The following is a 22,607-nucleotide window of genomic DNA, read 5'->3' as shown; positions in this document are numbered from 1 at the left end:
TGTCCCATGGAGGCACGGTCGGGGGGCGGTTATCTGCTTTCCTTCCCAGGAGAGAACAGCAGCATGTTCAGTAACAAGTTTTCCACCTACTGAAAAAACTTGAGAGTGTGAGATTGGGGAAAGCCTGGCATTTGTGCCCGCCCCTTCCCCCAGCTCACAGACCTGCCAGGGTGCAGGAGAGGCTGGAGCTCTCATGCTCAGGTTGTCAGTACACAGACCATCAGACCACATAAGCCTCCCAGCTACACGTCAGTTCTCTCTGTTCCAGCTTTATAGCATGACACTGGGTGGAAAGGTCAGCGTGGTCATTCCCTGGTTATTTTCAGTCCAGGAGAGAGGGACAAAAAGTGCATTATTTTTTTTACCAGGTGGAAAGTGAATTTGCCAACCAACTTGAATAAAGTAGATGCCTCGATTCCAATTTGGTGGCTTCTGATTGTTGGAGGAGTAATGGAGCTAACATGTAGAGGCAGGTAGGTCACACTTGGCACATGAATAAGTTCTGTTTAGGTACTAGTTATGATCAGTATGATCATGATTATTGTTATCATTATTTTCAATTGGTTAGATTGCAGAAGATTGGCACTAGTACTCCCAAACTTCCAGCATGATTCAGTATTGCTACCTGATTCACGTGGCTGTCATGATCATCAATTTAGATAACATTATCAATTTGCTTTGTAAAGTATAAAGCACATTATATAATAGTGATGATAATAGAGTATTTAGTGTTTTTATGTGACACTATGGGGTGATATTCCTTGCCAGTTTCTCACTTCTCTCCTGGCTTTTCCAGGACAATTTCAAAGTCTTGGTCAAATAACATAGTTAGACATTACAGTGGAATTAGTAAGTATATTGTTAATTTCCCAACATGAATAATTCATGGTAAAGATATTTCATAAACAGGCCATCTCTTAACTCTCTGTTGAAACAAAGCTGTCATGGTTCTGGGCTTATGCCTGTTGTGCTATTTTAAAAGAATTTGGAACATTTATGTAAGAACCCAAGATTGTGAATAGAATTTGGACAAATGTAAATAGTGTTTTAGTGTTAACACAAACCTGGATTGAACTCCTTTTGCTTTAAATATCTGCTAGTTCTCTTTCTAAGACAAAGTATATTCATTGAATGGCCAGGATAATTTCTTATTCTCAGTACTGTCTTATAGTCCTCACTGGCCTTGTCCTAATTTATTAACTCAACAGATAGTTATTGAGCACCTATTTTGTGTAGTTACTGTTTCACCTGTTGGGGATGTAGTATAAATAAAGAAAACAAATAAACTATACCTTCCACAAGTTTATATCCTGTTCCTAGCATAATTTATTTAAAATGAAATATTAATTGTGATTCCCTTAGAGACTTAAAATGTACTTAAAAGTACATTTTATATAATTCCCAGGATACTGTAACTTATGGGAAATGTTTTAAATACATACATACATGCATACCTCTTTATTCTTTACATGGAAACACTCCTTAAACCTTTAGTGTTTATAGAGTTATTACTTTATTTGACCATATTAGTTTGATCAACATTATTTGCATATTTATCATATAATCTCCCATCAGGAGAAAAGTAAATAATTGTTTTCAGCCTAGATTATACCACCGATGTATTTGACTTGATACTTTTAAATAAGAGCTTTATGTTTTCCTCAATATCTTTCAGTCAGTGAAACCTCCTTATTCTAGGGGCACCTGGGTGTCTCAGTCAGTTAAACATCTGACTCTTGATCTCAGCTCAGATGATGATCTCATGGTTCATGAGTTCAAGCCCTGTATCTGGCTCTGTGCTAATGGCATGGAGTCTGCTTGGGATTCTTTCTCTCCTTCCCTCTGCCCCTCACCTGCTTGTGCTATCTCTCTCTCTCTCTCAAAATAAATAAACTTAAAAAAACCCTTAAAAATAAATCTTCCTTATTCTAGAACTTGAGATATATATCTATATCTATATCTATATCTATATCTATATCTATATCTATATCTATATATATCTATATATATATGTCTATCTTTGGAAGAATATCTTTAAAAATATATTTATACTTTTATATATTCTTTGAAAGAATATCTTTAAAATCCAACCAGGAGAACCTAGCAATAGGGATATGTGTATGTGCCTAAGTTAGCAGCTCTTATTTCAACATGTTGTAGAAATTAATTATGCCTTAGGAAGGAATTTTCTTTCTGGGTTTTGCTAAATTCAATTGAAACAACAAAGAGTTATATGTTAACTCTTTCCTGGCTCAAGTCCAGGAAAGATGAAAGGGAAAGATATTCTTACCAATAGTTTAAGATCATCAAACCTGGATTATTTATAGAAAACAAAAGATGAATTTGCACCAGTTCTTGTACATATTAAAGACGTTTCTGAATTTGCAGTGCAGTCTGCCATCCTTAACTAAGCTTCTCTTTATGGCTTCTCTCTTTCTCTCTCTTTCTGCTTTCTCTAATCAGATAACATAGACTTCACACAGGGAGGCTCAGGGTGTGAAAACTTCATGGTAAGTAGAATATAACTAAATTATTTGATCTGCTATTATTTTTAGAACTTTCATATTTCATAATCTTTCTTTATTCCATTTATTTTCCCAGGAGAGAAAGCTCAGGCTCTTAAATTCTGCATAGTCAGATTTCAGACTGGTCTTTATAACCTTAAAAGCCCTTTCTCTGGAAGAGAAACATAATTAAACTGAAGACACAAATTAGATCCACCAGTCTGACAAGGGTTATAGTGCACCCAGACCCCTCCCCAGGGCTGAACTATCACTGGGTCTTCCTTTCCTCAGTCCTTTCCTCACTTCTTTGCAGTGTATCTCCTGAGCGCACTCCCCAACCATCCTTATGCACACAATTCTTCATCTCAGAATGTTTTCAAGAGATCTAGTCTAAGACAGAAGTGGATTAGTCCAGGGCAGTGCCTCCAATCTTTCTTTATTTCTCAAAGACCAGTAAAGGTCAAAACTCTTCTAAAGCGCATTTAGAAGGTAGATGTCTTCTAGAGAAAATTGGAGTAGGGACAATTGGGTAATTATGGTGGAAGGAGAGACGAGGTAGATATTTACGAAAAAATGTGGTCTATAATCAAGAGAAAAGAGATAGGGCTTTTGATGTCAAAAGACATGCCATGTTGATGTGTCAGTTGCCCTGTTACAGAGCTTGAGAACACTGACATTTGAGGCCAAACCTACTTCGTTCTCGTTCCTGAGGTATCAGTGGATGTTGCTAGAGGGACATGTGGAGGGGTTCAGTGTGCAGAGGCATCACTCAAGGGAGAAAGCAAAGTTAAGTGAACAGCTTCCATATCTGTGAAAAATGATGAAGTATTTGAGATGTAGTGGATATGTCTGGGCAGTGTTGCCAGAGATACTAGGGTAGCAAGATTAAAGGCACTGGCTTTAGAATTTTAGGTTCAAATCCTGGCTCTGTCCCTTACTAGCTGTTGTCTATGGTTAAGTTACTTGACTTCTTTGAGACCAGAAATAATGGAGATAATGTCAAAGAACAGTTGTGAGAATTAAACAATATACATAATACACTTAATACAGTGAATAGCAAGTATTAAGTACATAGGAATTTATACAATGCAGTAATGTTTTTTGAATACCCATGTGATAGCTTGCATGGAATACTTCAGCCTTTGCAGTGGATAAATAGCTCTTTCCTTTGTTCTAAGACATTGAAGAAGATATTAAGGATATTAAGGAGAGTTTCTTCAATGAAGCTGAATTAAAAATACATATCTACTCTAGAGTGTAAATTATCCTCTTCATTTCTCATAGTTTTGTTGAATCATTACTTAGGCATATAAATATTTACCTGCGAATTGATAAACATAATTTATGCAATTCAGGAAAATGTCAAAGTTCATGGGAAGCTGTAATTGTTAGACTCAAAAAGTCACTGGGGATTTGCTGTATTTTAATATCATCTGCTAATTTCTTTATCTAAATTTTAAAATAGTGTATTTAGCATTCTCAATGTCAGTTTGAAAAAGGCCCTTTCAAACTAAAGCAGCAAAACTTATGGCTTCTATTAGGCATGATAATTAGGGACGTGAGTGAGAACCACAGAATTTTAAAGCTAGAAGTGACATCAGAGACTCCCGTGCCTCAACCCCTTTTATGGAAATAAAAGATAAGCTGGTGAAGGGACTTGCCAGAGTCCTACAGCTTGTTAATGAAAAGACTAATAATAGCCATTACCTCCAGACCTAAAGTCCAGAACACTTGCCATTGCACCAAACAACCCATTCAGTCACTTCCTGAAAAGACACAGACATGATGAGCTGGTGGTGGCTTGAGATCGTCTGTGTACATGGATTCTCCATTGATCAGCTCAGTAAACTACACTCATGCACCTACCCACACTCCACACACAATTTATGTTCATAACAACTTAAAAGAGAAATATGACTCCAACGTGAAAGAGTATAGTTTGGAAATGGAATCAATGCAAATTGTCTTTGAAGTTTACATAAACACTTCGCTCTTTGACAGTAATAAAGTAGTGCCAGGTTTCTGGAACTAGAAGAATATTTTTGCCTGAAGAAAAAAGGATTGGATTTACTATGAGAAAGTTAATGATTATGAAACATGTATTTGTTTATATTCAAAAGTTGTCAACATGAAGTATAATGACTAAAAACTAACATTAACAAAATGGAAAGGATTCTAAAATATACATCTTAGCCCAAAATGTGTACCAAAGTTGTTGTAGAACCAAATGTCTCCATTTTTGTTTTCAAATGTCCTGCCAGGACTTTGACTGACAGATACACATCTAATTTGTACATGTACCACAATATATTGTCATTAAATATCTTAAAGGCTCCAGTGGCTTCCTGTGTGTTTGTAGTGTTTCCCACAACAAACTGTAACAGATACAAATACATATATAACCACTTGCCATATCCAGGAGGCACTTTCCATATATCTGTCCTCTATTGTATTTACTGCAGCAAAACTTAAAAAATACATCTAATTTTATTCCTTCTGTTTTACCTTTTCATGGTAATTTCTCTGACCACCTACAGTTATTATTCAGTCTCCAGCAATAGCTTTAACTTTTTGAGTCATGACTCCTTTGTGAATCAGATGAAAATAGAATTTTTCTCCCTAGAACAGTATATAAAACACATATATAACAAATTTGCATATGATTTATGTTACTAAACTGGAAATTGATTTTGATCATATAATATTTTATTTATGGAAAAGGTAATGTAAAATCTAATAGTGATATTCTGGAAATAATTGAAACAAGTCTAATTTGTACAACCCCCCTCCCCCCCAAAAAAACCTCCCAAAGTAAATATTAACTCTGCCCAAATTAAGGTTTCTGATGTTAAACTTGAAAAAGAGGTTGTCATAGCAACGTGAACATTTATCTTGGGCACTAAGCTGATTTTGACATTTTAATTTTGATGGCAGCTAGTGCTAAAAAACTATAACTCAAAGGTAGATTGTTGTCAAAGAATATCAGAATTTCCCAAGACTCTTTTTGGTTGAATTTATATAGCATCATTTCCTTTGTCCTCAAATCAATAAGTTTACCTTTGCAAAGCTTGCATTATTGATTTCCTCTATGCCAGAAAAGAAAAGACTGTGAGTCCACATTTAAGTTTTAAAGTTGTCTAAATAGAAGGAATCTGTGAGAGAAGTCTCCAGTATTTCCAATTATTTTCAGATTTCTTTCTGCAGGGACACTGAGAAGGCCATGTAACTCTTGACTATAACCTATAAAAGCACCTTCCCTAGCACTGCAAGGTTGGCATGGATGTCTGTGTGCAATTCTGGCTTTCCTACTGGAGCTTGGACATAGTTTGATCAACTAGTATGCTTTTGGCTGCAAATAAAAAAGCCCAATTCAAGAAAAAATTATACAGTAAAAAAGTTAATTATCTTACATAACAGAAAGTCCAGAAGTAGAATTAGTTTTGGTCAGGTTGGTGATGCAATAATTCAATGGTGACCATCAAGGATCCATGCTCTATATTTCTGCTCTGTTATCCTCAGTGTGAGAGTGTTGAATTTAGACTTGCTACTCTTATGGTTATACAATACCAGCACTATCTGAATCAACATACATTCTTGCTCACCTCCTAAATGAGAGAAAACCCTTTCCCCCAACTATAATTGGACAAATGTAGACCAGTGTCTTCTTTACTTACAGCAGGAGCCAGAGCCATGTCATGTGCTGACTGCTTTCTGTGAAGCAGGAATAACTTGACAGTGAGGTCTGTTATCCCTCAGTCATTGGGTTGGGGGGAGGGTGGATGGGTGGGGACTGCGCTATCCAAACAAAATCAGGATTCTATTAGGAAGGAAAAAAAAGAAACGGATGTTGGGAAGGTAACGTTCTCTCTTGATATCTTCGGTAGTATTTATAATAGCACCTACAGGAAATAAATAGAAAGATTCACCTCAGCTAAAAATATCTGCCAATTAACCTAACCCATCAAATAACTCTGTTGAGTTACTCTGGGAAAGGGTATCCCTTTTCTCTAAAAGTTTTGCCTTAAGTTTTATTGTGTTTCAAGAATACTCTTTTGTAAATCTAACAATCATATGAATAGTAGAGAAAAATCTTTATATTCTGTTACACTTTTTTGAGACAAAACTGTTTAAAAGGGAATGGCTTAATACCCTGGCTTTAACAAGAACCACAACACTGGACAAGACATCTTTCAGCATGGTTGGTAGGGGATTGAATCTGAAACATGGACATCATTATTTACAGAACATGTAGTTCTTTCTTTATCAAAGCAGCAAAATGAGATGTGGGCAAAGCATTGCAAGTGTTCCAATTATACATATAATATCCATATTCTTCCTCATTGAAGTTTTGACCAACCAAGAACTTTCTCACCATTTGCAGATGCTGATTCTTGTGTAGCCTCTAAAAGTGACTCTCAAAATAGGAATCATTTAAAGGTGTCATAAACAAATACATAAACAACATCCAGAAGTTGGCTGTACCAAACTCTGGATGTCAGCTTCATTCAGTTGTGTATTAAAGAAATGTATGAACTAACAGTTTCTCCATTACTTGTCAGCAATCTTGGAGTAGATATGTTTTTATTTTGACAATGACACTGCTTTGGGGCTGATTAGACAATGACACTGCTTTGGGGCACAGGGTTAGAACCCTGTGCCATGGGATTTGGTGGCCAAGTCAGACTCTCCTGAATGTCATCTTGACACTTCCTTTTCACATTTAGCTTCCCTCTTCTGCCTTTTCTCTCCTAGGTCTCCTCTTTCTGTCTCTCTTCTTGCTACCTTCCTTGTTCCCACCTTTTCACTTTCTTGTTTTCTCATCTCTCTCCTTCCTTCTGTCTTCCCTAATACCTTCCTTGTATCCTCTTTGTTGTTACCATCATTCTTGTTGTAACAGAAGACTCTTAGCAACAGAATGCAATAGGCAGTACTTTTCATTAAAAATGCTAATAATTTTATTTTTTTTCCAATTTTTTTTTTAATTTTTTTTTTTCAACATTTATTTATTTTTGGGACAGAGAGAGACAGAGCATGAATGGGGGAGGGGCAGAGAGAGAGGGAGACACAGAATCGGAAACAGGCTCCAGGCTCTGAGCCATCAGCCCAGAGCCTGACGCGGGGCTCGAACTCACGGACTGCGAGATCGTGACCTGGCTGAAGTCGGACGCTTAACCGACTGCGCCACCCAGGCGCCCCATATTTTTGCCAATTTTTAAAAAGTTTATTTATTTGAGAGAGAGAGCATGCACGTGCAAGTGGGGGAGGGGCAGAGAGAGAAGGAGAGAGAAATCCCAAGTGCTGTGAGTATAGAGCCTGCAGAGCCTGATGTGGGGCTCAAACCAATGAACTGTGAGATCATGACCTGAGCCAAAACCAAGAGTTGGACACTCAGTGGACTGAGCCATCCAGGTACCCATCTTTTGCCAATTTTTGATCCTCAGAGGAATGAATGACAGTGAAAGAATATGAGTGTGTGGCTGCATGTGCATGATATTTAATGTAAAACTGATATGTTTACTCTTTTAAACAATGATTACATTGATAACTGTAGCAAAAGAAGGAATCCATGTTCCTTGAGTATGTTTCACATATTCTAATAAAGTCAGGGTTTGGCCAAGGACTTTAAGGTATTAGAATATCTTTAGACTAAAAGTTCTACCAGTGTCTCTTTTCCTTTAACTAAAAATTTTATTATTTTAAAATTTGTAATAATTTATTATTGTAAATAAGGAAAAACATGTATGGGGCACCCTGGTGGAGTTAGGAGGGTACACATGTAGGATGGCCTGGGTGGGTACTGGAGCACAAGCAGGGTAAGGTTGGCATTCACATGGGGGCCAGTGGCCTGGCATGGGGGTGTCAGAGATAGAACAGGTTGAAGATGGTATACAACGAAGGGATTATGTAGAGTAACTTGGCATGGGGTTTTGTGACTGAACAGGGTGAGGAGAACATCCATATATGATCATGGCCTGAGTGGAGTAAGGAAGATGTCTATGTGAGGAAGGTGATAAACCACTGACTTGGTTTAGATTTATCATTTCTTGCCCAGACTATTATAACAGTCCCCTAACAGATCTTCCTGCTTCTAGACAAGAAGCATAGAACCTACTATGTTTTAAGCCAAGTATTTAAGATGAGAAAGTGGATTGTGGCATAGGAGAGACATGAGAGAGAAAGGGAATATTTTTCTCCAGGAAGGTAAATCCTTCTGAATACCAAGGAAGTATCCAACCTTGCTAGATAATTTCTCCATCATAGACCAAGCTGTAAAGTGCAATGATGATAACGAACTGGCTAATGAGAAATAGCAGCTGTAAAACAAGATTCAGTCTTACAGCCTCTTTGTAGAAAGCATTTTCTTTTTTTTTTTCAATATATGAAATTTATTGTCAAATTGGTTTCCGTACAACACCCAGTGCTCATCCCAAAAGGTGCCCTCCTCAATACCCATCACCCACCCCCCCCTCCCTCCCACCCCCCATCCACCCTCAGTTTGTTCTCAGTTTTTAAGAGTTCTTATGCTTTGGCTCTCTCCCACTCTAACCTCTTCTTTTTTTTTTTTCTTCCCCTCACCCATGGGTTTCTGTTAAGTTTCTCAGGATCCACATAAGAGTGAAAACATATGGTATCTGTCTTTCTCTGTATGGCTTATTTCACTTAGCATCACACTCTCCAGTTCCATCTACATTGCTACAAAGGGCCATATTTCATTCTTTCTCATTGCCACGTAGTACTCCACTGTGTATATAAACCACAATTTCTTTATCCATTCATCAGTTGATGGACATTTAGGCTCTTTCCATAATTTGGCTATTGTTGAGAGTGCTGCTATAAACATTGGGGTACAAGTGCCCCTATGCATCAGTACTTCTGTATCCCTTGGGTAAATTCCTAGCAGTGCTACTGCTGGGCCATAGGGTAGGTCTATTTTTAATTTTCTGAGGAACCTCCACACTGTTTTCCAGAGTGGCTGCACCAATTTGCATTCCCAGCAACAGTGCAAGAGGGTTCCCGTTTCTCCACATCCTCTCCAGCATCTATAGTCTCCTGATTTGTTCATTTTGGCCACTCTGACTGGCGTGAGGTGATATCTGAGTGTGGTTTTGATTTGTATTTCCCTGATGAGGAGCGACGTTGAGCATCTTTTCATGTGCCTGTTGGCCATCTGGATGTCTTCTTTAGAGAAGTATCTATTCATGTTTTCTGCCCATTTCTTCACTGGGTTATTTGTTTTTTGGGTGTGGAGTTTGGTGAGCTCTTTATAGATTTTGGATACTAGCCCTTTGTCCGATATGTCATTTGCAAATATCTTTTCCCATTCCATTGGTTGCCTTTTAGTTTTGTTGGTTGTTTCCTTTGCTTGCAGAAGCTTTTTATCTTCATAAGGTCCCAGTAGTTCCTTTTTGCTTTTAATTCCCTTGCCTTTGGGAATGTGTCAAGTAAGAGATTGCTACAGCTGAGGTCAGAGAGGTCTTTTCCTGCTTTCTCCTCTAGGGTTTTGAAGGTTTCCTGTCTCACATTCAGGTCCTTTATCCATTTTGAGCTTATTTTTGTGAATGGTGTGAGAAAGTGGTCTAGTTTCAATTGTAGAAAGCATTTTCTAAAGAGGGCTGTTTACCTAATCTACCTGCTCTGGGAACCAGCATCTAGTTATTGAAATAAAACTCATTCTTATATAAGCTACAGAATTTTGTGTTACAGAAATTTGTGATGGTAAAAGTTGAAAATGAGAAGTAAAAATTATCATCTCACAACTCTAATAATCACTAGCAAATTTTCTTCCACATTCCTTCCTCCAGCTCCTGCCCCTGCCCCTACACATGCATATAGATATATGAGATAATGCTCTGCCTTTGTGTGTGTGTTTAATTTTACTTAATAATAATTACATTATAGTCATCTTGCCAGGCTATGAACTTATCTTTGAAAACATGATTTCTGAAGTTATAGATATGCTATTACTGCTAGAAATTTAGATTTCTCCCTATAATAAACAGTGTTGCAATGACATTTTTTTGTGTTAATTCTTTAAAAAAATTTTTTTTAATGTTTATTTAGTTTTGAGAGAGACAGAGACAGAGTGAGAATGGGTTAGGGGCAGAGAGAGAGAGGGAGACACAGAATCTGAAACAGGCTCCAGGCTCTGAGCTGTCAGCACAGAGCCCAACGTGGGGCTCGAACTCACGAGCTGTGAGATCATGACCTGAGCCGAAGTCGTACGCTCAACCAACTGAGCCACCCAGGCACCCCTGTGTTAATTATTTTCTTAAGACAACTCCTCAAAGTGTAATTGAGTCAAATGCTAAATATTTCATGGATTTTTATACAAATAGGAAAACTGATCTCCAGAAATAATATATCAATGTGTACAACCACCAACCACAACAAGGGTTCCAGATTCTTGTAAAAATGGTTTGCTTCATCCAGTTTAGGTAAATTTTTTTTTCTAAGAATGCCCAAAGTATTAAAATACTCTGCCTGACCTTTAAACCTTGCATAACTAAAAATATGAAGGGTGAAAAAATGCATAAAAAAATTTAATACATTTCGCTAACAGAATTTAAACAGCATTAACTTATGAATAGAATAAATAATGCTTTAGACATCATGAACTATTTTAAGAAGATAGTAATTGAAACATGAGATTATTTGGTATAAAATTTTACAGTTAATGAATGTCTTAACTGAAGTACGCAAGATTTTTAAAAAATTATTGCAAAATAAAAATTATAATGCTATGTAAAAAATCATAATGGTGCACTAGAACAAAAAATTTCTTATACTCAATTGACCCTCACCCCTTTGCTTTGTGGATTATCTGCTTTGAGGATAATAGAAAATGAAATTTTTAAACATTTTTAAATGGCTTCTATTCCTGCCCAGCACAATAATTATCATCTTTGTCTCCCAGTTAATATATGGTCAGACAATCCAAGCTCATTTTGGTGCCACTGTAGGAAAATGCAATTAGGAAGGAAAATTTACTACTGCACCCATCATAGAACAAAGTCTCCAAACATGTATGACTTTTGATTATCCACTACTTTGCATTCTCTCATTAGCAGAGACAATTGGAGGCCGAATAAAAACATAATTTTATTTGCAGAACTCAGAGTAATCTCTCATAGCTATGATATCTTCCTTTCAGAGTTTAGAGAGTTCTATAATCCATAAAGATTCTGAAGGGCGTTAAACCTGTATAAGAAAAAGAGTGAAATAATCAGATCTAAGAATAAGTTTTTGATATATGTAGTTATCATTATCATGGCATGTGTGTTCCAATAACCCTTTACATATATATATATATATATATATATGTATATATACATATACATACATATATATATATATATGTATAAAAGGCAGGGGGGAGGTTTGGCTCATGGCCTGTAATTTGCCAAACCCTTCTCTTGAAGATACTCAGGAGATGAGCTGGCTGCCCAAGTGGACTATGGCCCAGTCTGCTCCTTTGTGAGATGAAAACCACTCTAGGGCTTAGTGCTGCAATGACAACTGTGCATGTGGACCCAATGGTATTTGGGAGTTTCTGACCAAGTAGTGGATACAGAAACCTGAATGTGAAAGTTGTGTTGAAATAGACTGAGCCTACCTCATAAGAAGCTCCAACTATGAGCACAGCATCATGTACAGAGAAGTTGAATCACTATGCTGTATACCCAAAACTAATGTAACATTGTGAGTCAGATGTACTCTGGAAAAAAAAATTAAAAAAAGAAAGAAGCACCAGTTGCTTAATTACAGATCAGGTCCAATTTACCCCCTTCCCCCTCCTCCATCTACACACACACACACACACACACACACACACACACACACGGATACACACACACACACACACACACACACACACAAAGACGCATGGAGAGAAATTTAGTTACCAGGACAAAGAGCTACAAAATCTGGGGAGTGAAGGAAAATGTCCACAACAGGGGTGAAAGCATTAAGAGACTAGATTGTTAGAGTCTAAAGTACAGAATCATGCAGAGACACATAAGAGGAATATCAGTTTTGGCCAGGTCAGGGAAGAAGACTGGGGAAATAATGTGTAAGCTGAAATCTGAAAGAAAAGTTAAGGGGAACATGCCCTGGGCTAGAAGGGTAGGCAGAAGCCAGATAAGACAGGTGTGAGAGTTCACGTGGTGGAGTCTGGACTTTATCATGAAGGCAACTGGAATATGTCTCTTCCTATTACCCTCTGTATCATTCAGACATTTGTTTTGGAATCTTCTCTACTTTTTCCCTTATATTTTAATCTCAACTTTTCATTGTTCTTATTTGCTATCTGAATTCCAGCTATGCATTCTGCTTTTTCCTGCATATAACTTTTTCTGTGTTCCTTGCCACATACATCTACTTGGATTCAGTAGGTCATATTTAGCACCAATTGTGGTGAATTCACCCAGAGGAATTTCTAGATTCCTAAACTGAATAATAGTCTTACTAAAGCACTACTCTTTATAAAATAATTTAATATATGATGGTGGTGGCATTTCACATTGGGGGGGGAAGGTGAATTATATTATTCATTACTGTATTCTGGACCACTTAGTGCCCATCAAGAAAAAAACCAGAGTTAGATCCCTATCTCACATCAAATAAATACCAAATGGATTAATATTTTACCTATAAAATCATTGTACTGGATGAAAATGAAGGAATTTCTTTTTTAAATAATCTTGTATTAGTAAATAATTTTATAGGTAAGTAAACCCAAATTGATTAATTCATTAATTTATTAATTAGTTTAAATTAATTTGTCAAACAATTAAACCTAAATTTGTAAGGCAAAAAATGTCATTAAAAAAGTCAAAAGATAGGGGCGCCTGGGTGGCGCAGTCGGTTAAGCGTCCGACTTCAGCCAGGTCACGATCTCGCGGTCCGTGAGTTCGAGCCCCGCGTCAGGCTCTGGGCTGATGGCTCAGAGCCTGGAGCCTGTTTCCGATTCTGTGTCTCCCTCTCTCTCTGCCCCTCCCCCGTTCATGCTCTGTCTCTCTCTGTCCCAAAAATAAATAAACGTTGAAAAAAAAATTAAAAAAAAAAAAAAAAAAAAAAAAGTCAAAAGATAAATGACATATTAGGAAAAAATATATGTAATTCAGATTATGTACTAAAGACTAATTTCATTATTATGAGAAGAATTCCCAAAAATCAACCAGTAAAAGAACAACCACTCCGAAAGACAAACTGAAATGGTATAAACAGAGTGCACAGAAAAGGAAATACTGGAGTTTTTTAAACCTTGAAAAAAAATTCAAACAGTGTCATAATTAGAAGGAAGGCAGATGAAACTATCATGGAATCTTATTTTTCACTTATCAGATGATCAAAGACCACAAATTTTGATAACATTGCATTAGTGACAGTGGGGAAATGGGTGCTCCTATACATTGCTGCTGGGAATTTCAATCAATATAGATTTTTCAGAGGAGAATTTGGCAACAATTACCAAAATTAGCAATTCAAATATACTTCGGCCCAGCAATTCCCTTATAGGAAATTATATATCTACTTGAATCATGATAACAGCAGAAGTTTGCAGGAACAAACAAAACATGAAACAAAACAAAACCCACTAAATATCCTTTAAGAATAGGCTATTTAAATAAATTATGGTACAGTAATACCTAATATCTGATGTAGCCATTACAAATGGTAATGTAGCATGAAATAATCTCTGTAATATTTCATAAAGAGAAAGAAGCGGGGTACAGAACAGTGCATATAGTATGAAGCCACATGTGTAAACTGTATGCTAGTGAGTGCATTTGATATCTCTGGAAGTATACACAAGAAATTGATTTTGGTGACTGCCTCCAGGGAGGGAAACTGGTAGCTGAGGTGGTAGAGAGAGTTGTTTTGTGCACCTATTGCCTATCTGAAAAATCTCTCTCCTCCCCCTAAGTACAACTGCCTTTTGATGCTCTGACGGGCCAGTTGACCCCTCCAAGTTTTTGGTCTTCTCTTAAAATGAAACTACCTCTGTTTAGTGCTCACATCTTCCAGAGACCATCTGTCAACTTATCTAATAAGATATACATATAAAAACCCTTGTAAAATATAAAACACTGAACACAAGTAAGGAATAACTATCATTAGTCCTCCTCTAATATAGTGAATTATGTTAATTTGACAAGTGAAGCAAGGAAAAGTTGGAGTAGAAAAATAAATTTCAGATCCTAAGTAGATTTAAGCTCTCCTATCTTCTATGTATTTAATCTTTCCTTGTCAGAGAAAGATCCATATCTTTCCAAAGTTTAGTACGGTGCTTAGCTCACTGTGGGTGTTTAACGAATATTAAATAATAATAATAGCTATTTATGGAACATTGCACCACTTGATAATACTTTCCTTCCTTTGAATCACACCTTTTAGCAAGCCATTTTTAAAATGTATTCCTAACTAAATTAAGGTGCAAAACCTCACAGTGAGAATTGATATTTATATAAAAAAGAGAACTGGCACAAAACCAATGTTTTAAACTGCAATTTTCCAATTCCTTCTTAGTGGCATTAATAATGGTGCCCTTTTGAAATGTCTTTTTTTTTTTTTTTTTCAAATACCATGTTATAACCGTGATAGGCTGGCTAGAGAGTATAGTCTTCCTATTTGCTGTTTTTCTCCCTTCCCTTTGCTTTCACATTTTGTGATCTGCCTTGGGAGGAAGGCATCAAAGGGAATAATAACCTAATTTTAACCTTTAATTGCTTTTGCTCTTTAACTATGTATGTAGTTTCCGTTTTCCTGCTTGTTACGCTATATCACTTCTCAGCTATGGCACATGTGTACACAGGAGCTTAGATAATGATCTCTAAGAACCCCTCCAATTCAGATGCTGTATGTGTCTCTAGAGAAGATGTACATTATATGTGTCTTGTATTGTTTTGGTTATGAAGAATTATGTCTGTTTAATAAGCCTCAATAAAATAGTAATCCTCTAAAAGGATAAAAATTCTCTAGATCCTTTAAGAATACGTCCATGGAGCTGAGTTTCAGAAACCTTGGGACAATGAAAATGCATATTCATATTATTAAGGATTCACAAAAATTGGCTATTTTTACCTGGAATGCCCTTTCTCTACCTGCCAAACTCCTACTCAGCATTTAAAACAGCCTAAATATCATCTCCTTTCTGAATCTTTGCCCAAGAAAGAAGAGCCATCTCTGATCCCATGCTATCTTACAATGTGCAACATTCTCTTGAGCTCTATATTTATCTGCTTTTGTGACTGCATCTTCCATCAGACTGTGAACTCCTTATTGGCAAGAGTGTTTCTTATTCATCTTTGAATCCCTAGTGGCTGGAACACAGGAAGTGCTCAACAAATGTTTCCTGAAGGCATGAATGGATAATTATTGGAATTGAGGAGTCCTAGGTTCTAGTTTCAGCTCTGCTGCTAATAATGTGTGGTTCTGAGCAACTTGATGAACTTTTCCAGATTTCAGTTTCCTCAAGTATAAAATGAAGGGATATCTTAGAAACTCTCTCAGGTCTAGTTGATGATTTGTATTCTTAATTAAGATCACAAACTCCTTTTGGCAAGGATTCTATTTTCTGTGTTATTGTGCATAGCACACTGTAAATATTCATTACATCACCCAGAAAAACACATATCGAAAAAGTAACCTATGATTGAGTTGTGGGGCAAATGATAGATATCATCTCAAACCAAAGGGCTGGTCTTTATGCATCATTAATTTTAAAAGAGCATCTTCTATACAGAAGTATTTGTTCATGTTCTTATACATCTTCAGATTTGAAGGGCAACTATAAAGTGGTGGCAGAGTCCAGGTCTCAAAGAGACAATGGTTGGAGGGGCCAAGATGGTGGAGCAGCATGCAAGTTATCTGCTTCTCTTAGCCCTGAAATGCAGTTAGATCAGCATCAAACCATTTTGCACACCTAGAAAATTGATCTGAGGATTAACATAACAATCTGCATAACTTGAGCCACAGAACTCGGGAGAGGTGAACTGAGGGAGAGAGAAGCTTCGAAGGATATGGAGCTGTATTTGTGGAGAAAGGACAGAGAAAGGGGGGAGAGTACAGGAAAAGCACTCCTCCCAAATGTAGCTGGAGAGAAAGAGAAATAATGGAAGCACCCACAGTTGTTTGAACAAGAAAGGGAGAAAAGAGAAAGGAGAGGGTTTCAATATCATTAGGACTCTATAAACAGGGCAGAGCAGCATTGGAAATTCCATAGCCCAATACCTGGCGGTGCTCTGGTGGTAAGGGAAAATCCCCAGGAACTGACAGCCAGGGACGAAGGGTCCACAGGCCACACGGGGAGAAGTGGTTCCCCTGCCACCCTGCTAGGAGGGCATTTGGTAGAGGCTGTATGGCCTCCTCACAGGCAAAGGTCCCAGCGGACCCCAGAGAACACAATTGCTGGTATTAGAACAAAAATTCCAGGGTGCAGTGGCACCTGATGTGGGTTGTATGTGGTGATTTACCATAACCACTGAAATGCAAATGATATGAGATTGCACAAACTTATTCTGGGGCAAGTCGACATCCTGTCACAACCTCCGAGCCTCAGCAACATGATTGCAGGGACATTCCCAGGGTCAAGCTGGCATCCAGCCATTGCTCCTCGCAGTCCTCCCCCAGAGGGTCAGAGTGGGTCCAAGCTACAGGGTCCTCAGATGTGAGGGGTTTGGAAACACAGCTCCATCTGAGATAAAATTCGGGAGAGAGGTCCTGCCTGGCAGGCTAATGGTTTGGATGTGGACAGTGTAGAAGTGGGGAGTGGAAGGAAGCCAGAGACAAAAGAGGGGTGCTTGATTGATGGTGGGGTAGAGCACAGAGTTCTGATGCTAGAGACTGGGAAGCTGCATGATACCATTTTCACCTCTCCTGCAGCGCTGATCCACCACATTAAGCTAAGCAGTGCCACATAGTGGATAATGAAGCCATTACACCAAGCCCCAACCAACAGCACCAACCAAGCCCTGGGGAGAGGACCACAAGTCTTTCCACTGCTTAGTGTATGGACTATAAAGTGCTTCATAGTTTGACTTCTAGGGGAAACTGGATGTAATTTCATTTGGGTTTCATTCTGTTCACTGGTCCATCTGTTCGGCTTTTTTTTGTTGTTGGTTTTGTGTTTTCTTTTTCCTTACTTTTCTTATTCTTGGATACAGAAAGAGAAAACAATTATTTTTATTTTGTGTTTTTATATAAAACGTTTAAGAAATTTTTTTACTATAGTTTTTGAGATTTGTTTCTTATTCTATTTTACCTTCTCCAATTCATTTTATTCGATTTCATTGTATACATTTTCTTAATTTTTAAATGTTTTCTTACTTTCTTTTTTCTTTTTCTTTTCTTTTCTTTCCTTTTTTTTCTCTATTCAATCAAGCTTCTTTCAAAAACCAGACCAAAACATACCCAGGATGTAGCTTCCTTTATTTGATTTTTTGTGTTGTTTTTATTATTTTTAATTTTCCTTTTTTATTGTATTAATTCTTTTTCTTCCTCCAAAATGACAAAATGAAGGAATTCACCCCAAAAGAAAGAACAGAAAGAAACGATAGCTGGGGAATTAATCTACACAGATGTAAGCAAGATGTCTGAACTAGAATTTAGAATCACGATTATAAGAATACTAGCTGGGGTTCAAAAATCATAGAATCCCTTTCTGCAGAGATGAAAGAAGTAAAATCTAGTCAGGACAAATTAAAAACACTATAACTAAGACGCAATCTCAAAAGCATGCCACAGAGGCAAAGATGGATGAAGCGGAGCAGTGAATCAGTGATATAGAAGACAATATTATGGAGAATAATGAAGCAGAAAAAGAGGGAAACTAAGGCAAAAGAGCACAATATAAGAATTAGAGAACTCCGTGACTCACTGTAAAGGAATAACATCCGAATCATAGGAATCCCAGAAGATGAAGAGAGAGAGAGAGGGGTAGAAGGTTTATGTGAGCAACTCGTAGCAGAAAGCTTTCTTAACCTGGGGAAAGACACAGATACCAAAATCCAGGAAGCACAGAGAACTTCCACTAGATTCAACAAAAACCGAGCATCAACAAGGCATATAATAGTCAAATTCACAAAATACACAGACAAGGAAAGAATTATGAAAGCATCAAGGGGAAAAAAGTCCTTAACCTATAAGAGTAGATCAATCAGGTTTACAGCATACCTGTACATAGAAACTTGGCAGGCCAGAAATGAATGGCAGGACATGCTGAATCAGAAAAATATGCAGCCAAGAATTCCTTATCCAGCAAAGCTGTCATTCAAAATATAAGGAGAAATAGTTTCCCAGATAAACAAAACTAGTGGTTTGTGACCACTAAACCAGCCCTGCAATAAATTTTAAGGGGGACTGAGAGGAGAAAAGATTAAACAACAGCAAAAAGACGAAAAGCAACAAGACTAAAAAGAACCAGAGAACACCACCAGAAACTCCAACTCTACAGGCAACACAATGGCAATAAATTCATATCTTTCAGTACTCACTCTAAATGTCAACGATCTAAACACTGCAATCAAAAGACATAGGGTAGCAGAATGGATAAGAAAACAAGATCCATCTATATGCTGTTTACAAGAGACCCATTTTAGACCTAAGATTACCTTCAATTTTTTTTAATGTTTGTTTACTTTTGAGAGAGAGAGTGAGAGAGAGACAGAGAGACAGAGCATGAGTGGGGAGGAGCAAAGAGAGAGGGAGAAACAGAATCTGAAGCAGGCTCCAGGCCTTGAGCTGTCAGCACAGAGCCCAATGCGGGGCCTGAACTCACAAACCATGAAATCATGACCTGAGCTGAAGTCAGATGCCTAACTGACTGAGCCACCCAGGCGCTCCTAAAACACCTTCAGACTGAAAGTAAGGGGATGGAGAACCTATCATGTATCATGTATCATGTATCATGGCCTCATACTTAGATCAGACAATATAAATTTTAAAATAAAGACTGTAATAAGATATGAAGAAGGGACTTTATATCATAACTAAGGGGTCTATCCACCAAGAAGATCTAACAATTGTAAACATTTATGCCCCCAACATGAAACACCCAAATATGTAAATCAGTTAATCACAAATATACAGAAACTCACTGATATTAATACCATAATAGTAGGGGACATCAACACCCTACTTATGGCAATGGACAGAAAATCAACAAGGAAACAATGGCTTTGAATGACACACTGGACTGGATGGACTTAATGGATATATTCATAACATTTCATCCTAAAGCAGCAGAATACACATTCTTCTCGAGTGCACATGGAACATTCTCCAGAATAGATTACATACTGGGTCACAAATCAGCCCTCAACAAGTTCGAAAAGATGGAGATCATACTGTGCATATTTTCAGACCACAATGCTATGAAACCTGAAATCAATCATAAGAAAAAATTTGGAAAGACAATGAATATTTGGAAGTTAAAGAACATCCTCCTAAACAATGAAGGGGTTAATTAAGAAATTAAAGAGGAGATTAATAAGTACCTGGAAGCCAATGAAAATGACAACATGACAGCTCAAAACCTCTGGGATGTGGCAAAGGCAGTCATAAGAGGGAAGTATATAGCAATACAGGACTTTCTTAAGGAAGAAAGGTCTCAGATACACAACCTAATCTTACACCTTAAAGAGCTGGAAAAAGAACAGGAAATAAAACCTCAAACCAACAGAACACAGGAAATAATAAAGATTAGAGTGGAAATTAATGCTATAGAAAAAACCAAACCAAACCCAAACCAAACCAAAACAAAACAAAAAACAGTAGAACAGATTAATGAAAGCAGGAGCTGGTTCTTTGAAAGAATTAACAAAACTGATAATCCCTGGCCCATTTGATCAAAAGGAAATGACCCAAATAAATAAAATAAAAAAATGAATAAGGAGAGATACAACCAACAATACAGAAATACAAACGATAATAAGAGAATATTATGAGCAATTATATGCCAATAAATTGGGCAATCTGGAAGAAATGGACAAATTCTTAGAAACGTATAAACTACCAAAACTGAAACAGGAAGAAATAGAGAATTTGAACAGACCTATAACCAGTAAAGAAATTAAATAAGTAATCAAAAACCTCCCCAAAACAACAATTCAGGGCTGGATGGCTTTGCAGGGGAATTCTATCAAACATTTAAAGAGTTAACACCTATTCTTTTAAAGCTGTTCAAAAAAATATAAATGGAAGGAAAACTTACAAACTCATTCTATGAGGCCAGCATTACCTTAATCCCCAAACCAGACAAAAGACCCCACTAAAAACGAGAACTATACCAATTTCCCTGATGAACATGGATGCAAAAATTCTCAGCTAGATTCTAGCCAACCAGCCCTAACAATGCATTAAAAGAATTATTTACCGTGATCAAGTGGGATTTTACCTGGGTTGCAGGGCTTGTTCAATATTTGCAAATCAATCAATATGATATATCACATTAATAAAAGAAAGGACAAGAACCACATGATCCTCTCAATAGATGCAGAGAAAGCATTTGACAAAATACAGCATCCTTTCTTGATAAAAACCCTCCAGGAAGTAGGGTAGAAGGATAATACCTCAAGATCATAAATGCCACATACAAAAGACCCACCACCAATATCATCCTCAAAGGGGAAAACCTGAGGGCTTTCCCTCTAAGGTCAGGAACACGACAGGGATGTCCACTCTCACCAGTGTTATTCAACGTAGTATTGGAAGTCTTAGCCTCAGCAATCAGACAGCACAAAGGAATAAAAGGCATCCAAATTGGCCAGTAGGAAGTCAAACCTTCACTCTTCACAGATGACATGATACTTTATATGGAAAACCCAAAAGATTGCACCAAAAACCTGCTAGAATTGATTCATGAATCCAGCAAAGTCTCAGGATATAAAATCAATGCACAGAGATCGGTTGCGTTTCTATACACCAATAATGAAGCAGCAGAAAGGGAAATCGAGGAATCAATCCCATTTACAATTGCACCAAAAACCATAAAATAGCTGGGAATAAGCCTAATTTTTCACTAAGAGTGAAAAATCTATATGCTGAAAACTGTAGAAAGCTTGTGAAAGAAATTGAAGAAGACACAAAAAAATGGAAAAATATTCCATGCTCCTGGATTGGAAGAACAAATATTGTTAAAATGTGATATTACCCAAAGCAATCTACATATACAATGCAATCCCTATCAAAATAACCCCAGCATTCTTCATAGAGCTAGAACAAACAATCCTAAAACTTGTATGGAACCACAAAAGACCCCAGATATCCAAAGCAATCCTGAAAAAGAAAACCAAAGCTGAAGGCATCACAATTCTGTATTTCAACGTGTACTACAAAGCTGTAATAAGCAAGTACTAGCACAAAAACAGACACTTGGACCAATGGAACAGAACAGAGAACTCAGAAATAGACCCACAAACATATAGCCAGCTAATCTTTGACAAAGCAGGAAAGAACATCCAATGGAATAAAGACAGTCTCTTCAGCAAATGGTGTTGGGAAAATTGGACAGCAATGTGAGGAAGAATGAACCCGGGCCACTTTATTACACCATATCCAAAAATAAACTCAAAATGGATGAAATATCTAAACGTAAGACAAGAAGCCATCAAAATCCTAGAGGAGAAAGCAGGCAAAAACCTCTTTGTCCTTGGCCGCAGCAACTCCTTACTCAACACGTCTCCATAGGCAAGGGAAACAAAAGCAAAAATGAACTATTGGGACCTCATCAAGATAAAAAGCTCCTGCATGGAGACAGAAACAATCAGCAAAACTAAAAGTCAACAGACAGAATGGGAGAAGATATTTGCAAGTGATATATCAGATAAAGGGCTAGTACCCAAAATCTATAAAGAACTTATCAAAGTCAACACCCAAAAAACAAATAAACCAGTGAAGAAATGGGCAAAAGACATGAATAGACACTTTTCTAAAGAAGACATCCAGATGGCTAACAGATACATGAAAAAATGCTCAACATCACTCATCATCAGGGAAATACAAATGAAAATCACACTGAGGTACCACCTCATTGGCTTTCAGAATGGCTAATGTTAACTACTTAGGCAACAATAGATGCTGGTGAGGATGCAGAGAAATAGGAAC

At 37.3% G+C, this 22,607-nt stretch overlaps 1 protein-coding gene across 2 annotated transcripts in view; it reads right to left on the bottom strand.

Moving 5' to 3' along the window:
- Window positions 1–22,607, bottom strand: part of HTR1E (5-hydroxytryptamine receptor 1E) — a 90,643-nt gene that overhangs the window by 24,424 nt on the left and 43,612 nt on the right. The window contains exon 2 of one of the 2 annotated variants that reach the window (XR_015251377.1): window positions 5,568–6,321. The exons of the other annotated variant lie outside the window; for it this stretch is intronic. The gene's annotated coding sequence lies outside the window, so the exon portion shown is untranslated. Of the gene's footprint in view, window positions 1–5,567; window positions 6,322–22,607 lie in introns of those variants that run through there. 2 annotated transcript variants of the gene reach the window in all.

The sequence above is a fragment of the Puma concolor genome, chromosome B2 (assembly GCF_028749965.1).
Source record: "Puma concolor isolate L17-30 chromosome B2, mPumCon1.1.hap2, whole genome shotgun sequence".
NCBI classification, from domain to species: Eukaryota; Metazoa; Chordata; class Mammalia; order Carnivora; family Felidae; genus Puma; species Puma concolor.
Note: the sequence above shows the minus strand (reverse complement) of the source record. Positions and strands in the feature narration are given on the sequence as shown.